Source organism: Lipotes vexillifer, unplaced genomic scaffold (genome assembly GCF_000442215.2).
Source record: "Lipotes vexillifer unplaced genomic scaffold, Lipotes_vexillifer_v1.1 scaffold496, whole genome shotgun sequence".
In the NCBI taxonomy this organism is placed as follows: Eukaryota; Metazoa; Chordata; class Mammalia; order Artiodactyla; family Lipotidae; genus Lipotes; species Lipotes vexillifer.
Window position 1 is genome coordinate 6,820,872 of NW_006786690.1, and position 3,603 is coordinate 6,824,474.

The window sequence follows — 3,603 nt, forward strand, 5'->3', positions numbered from 1 at the left end:
CCCCGCCCCACCTTGCCTCTTGGACCTTCTAAATCTTCCCAGCCAAGGCAGCAGCTGTCTCCCCTGAGGGTGGAATGGGGTCTTAGGAAAAGCCAAGGCCAGGGAGCCCCCAGCAATGGTGTTTAGGCCAAAGCAGCGGGCGTCGGGTGTGGGGTCTGGGGGCGAGGTGCGGCAGATTCTCCATCTACTGCCGCTCCAGGCACCCCCCTCCCCAGGTCCCCCCCCACCAGCCCAATGCACCATCCAAGCTGCCACTGGAGTGGCCTCTCTAAAGGGTGATACTGATCTTTCTGGCTGCGTGACTCTACTTCTTAAAACCCCAAGGTCCTCCACCCCCCAGGATAGGGGCGGAGTTTGGGGCCTGCACTGCCTGGCGCTGTGTCCCTCTCTCTTGGAAGCTTGGGGATCCTTGCGGGCATGGCCTATGTCTGTCGTGGGCTCAGTTGCATCCCAGGTGCCCAAAGCAGTGCCCAGAACCCAGAAGGGACTCCTTAAATACTTTTTGAGGGAAGGGCTTGTCGACTCAAAAAAAAAGCACAACACGAGGTTTGTGAGTTAAGTTTTATTGGGGGCAAAATGAGGACTATAGGCTGGGAGACAGCACCTCAGATAGCTCTGAGAAACTGCTCCGAAGAGGTAGGGGGGAAGGTCAAGTATATATGTGATTTTGGTGAAAGGGGAGCACAGGCCATCGAGCACATTTTTTTGCAGGAGGTTGCTGCTAGTCTCGTGAAGGTTACTGCCAGTCACGTGGAACAGAAATCACCGTGAAGGATTTTAGTGCTTTTCTAGATTTAAGGAGATGCAAGTATTGGGCTCATAAAATCAGCTCCTGAAAATATCTAACTATCTAAAGGCCTGTTCTGCCAGTTTTTCCCAGAGCACAGAGCGCCTCATTTCTGCTGTCCACCCTGAACTCCTTTCAAGGGGTGTTACAGGTCAGCATCTGCAGCAGCTCATGATTGAGTCCTTGTAGTTGTAGTTGGCAAATGCCAGTGGCAAGTGCCAATTTGCTGTTGACAGGCTGGACCAAGCAGCCTGAGGGTGGAATGGGGTCTTAGGACCTGGTCCACAGGCCATGTGTCCAGGCACCCGTTCCTCTCCCGCTGCCAGGCGTTTGCTCAGCCTGGATTTCTACAGCGATGCTCCACTGTCCTGCCATCTCCAGGTGCCTAAGCCCACGCTAGGCTCCTTGGGGTCCAAGGGCAACTTCTTACAGGAGTCTTCCCTGGCTGATTCCTCCCCAGTCCTAAGGGCCCACTCCCGCCTTTGAGCTCCCACAGCACTTTATGGGTCTACAACTTGCCAAGCTCTCGCTTGAGTGGCATATGATGGTCCAGACTGCTCTGACCTCCCTGGGCCAGACTGGAGCTCCCGGAAGATGGAGGCCACATCAGTTTCATCTTTGTTTCCTCTGCTGCCCCACATAATAGGTGCTCAATCAATGCTTTGAGATCAAAGGAGGCCATAATGGAGAGATGGTGGTGGGAGCGGGTGGTGTTCGTGCCAGCTAAGCCAGGTGTTGGCTGCCACGTGCTCACATCGGCCTCCTTCTCTTGAGGATTGCCCTTGGCTGCTGGGAGCTACCATGCCCATCGCCCGCCCCACCCCGCCCACCTCTAACCAATGAGTTGGGAGAATAATACCATGTAGGGCATAACTGCCCCCCGCCTCGTGCAGGACCATCTGGGTCACACGCTGTGTGCCCCAGTGCTCTTCGTGGGGTCAGGCTAGATGTCTTGCTTTGTCTCCTGGCCTATCCTGTTTTCCTTGTTCTCCTACAGGTTTCTCCTGAGACCACTCTCTCAATAAATCATTCACTTGCACAAGAATTCCCATCTCAGGCTTGGCTTCTAAGGAAACTAACTTTGGATGGATGGGTGGATGGATGGATGGATGATATTTTCATATAAGGAGTCACAATCTGTCATTCATATGTGATTAGTGGTATTTCCAGCTACTCGGCTGGGGCACCTGGAGCCACCCACACCCTCCTGCCCGTAACACACATCTGTGAAACAGCTGACAAAGGGGTTTTCCTTCCACGTGAAGCTCAGTGGCTCATGCTGGAGAGCATAATAGGAATAAAGAACTACGGGTGCTGGGTTCGAATTCCAGGGAATTCCCTGGCGGTCCAGTGGTTAGGACTCCACTCTCTCACTGCCAAGGGCCCAGGTTCGATCCCTGGTCGGGGAGCTAAGATCCGCAAGCTGCGCCCTGTGGCCAAAAAAAAAAAAATTCCATTATACCACTGGCCAGCCAGGTGACCTTATATGAGAGATCTAGGTTTCCTCGTGTGTGAAGTATAGATGGAAATACTAAAAAGAAAAGAAGATGAGGCTAATGTAGTAAACAAGATTAATGCATATTAAGCCTTAGCACAGTGCCTGGCCCATAGTAATCCCTCTTTTACAATTAACTGTGTTATTACTGTTGTTGTTGTTGTCGTTATGCAGAGGCCAGATCTGAAGTCACCCCCAGAATGAAACAGGAGGAGAAAATAGTTAATCAGCGTTGCCCTCTTTCCACCCAATTCCTCTCTCCTTTCTGCATGAAAACTGTGTATGTTAGATGATGATACATGAGGTCCATTTATTCAAGACACACAGTCAAGAGCTGGCGACCCTACTTGCCCATCAGAGGTCCCCTGTGCTAGGCTCTGTGGCTTTGTGACAATATCAGTGTTGGCAGATACGGACATTATTATCCCCATTTTACAGTTGAGCAAACTGAGGCTCAGAATGAGAACAGGAACCTCCACAGGTCCCACAACCAACAAGGCAGAGCCAGGATACCACCCCAAACTCTTCCCCCTCTGCTCCCTGGCACCCCCTCCCATTTGTACCGATCAGAAAGCTTCCATCCAAAAACTGGGACTCGATGGGTTTCAACAATGAGGGCACTTATCACCTCACATGACAAGACATCCAGGAGGAAGGTGGCTCTTCAGTGGCTTGATGATGTCATCAGCACCGGTTTCTTTCCTGGTCTCGGCTGGCCACCCTCACTGTGCTGGCTTTGTCCTCTGGGTGGCTCCCCTTCCCGCTCCAAGATGGCAGCCATCATTCAGACCTCAAGCCAAGGCAGGATAACATCCAGAGGAGAAAATGTTGTCTGTTCCGTGTCTCTGTTTAGTAAGCCCTACCACCACCACCCAGCAGACCTCTGGCTCAGGACTGGCCACGTTAAACCATGGTGGCCCCAGACCACCATGGAATCACCATAATTGGTTTCGATTTCCTCAGGATTTATTTACTCTTGAGAAGGGACAAGGTCAATGTCCCTGAGGGAAGGAGAACTGCCAGAATCAGGGCTGTTGGGGTTATTGATGGGATTGGTGTTGGATGGGCAAGTCCAGGGCTGGGTCAGGAGGAGGACTCTGCCTGGAGAACCCTCTGTGAGCCAAGCACCTTAGTGTTGGTGACTGCCCATCACATAGTAGGTGATCAATAGATTGTTGAATGAATAAATGAATGAATGAATCCCAGGCTGGTAAAGACATAGGACTTTGGACCATGAGGTGGGATGGACAGGTGGGGTCTCAGGGCAGCCAGGACAGAGTCCGCAAAGTAAGGGGAGAACCTCCTGCCCTGTGAGTTCTCA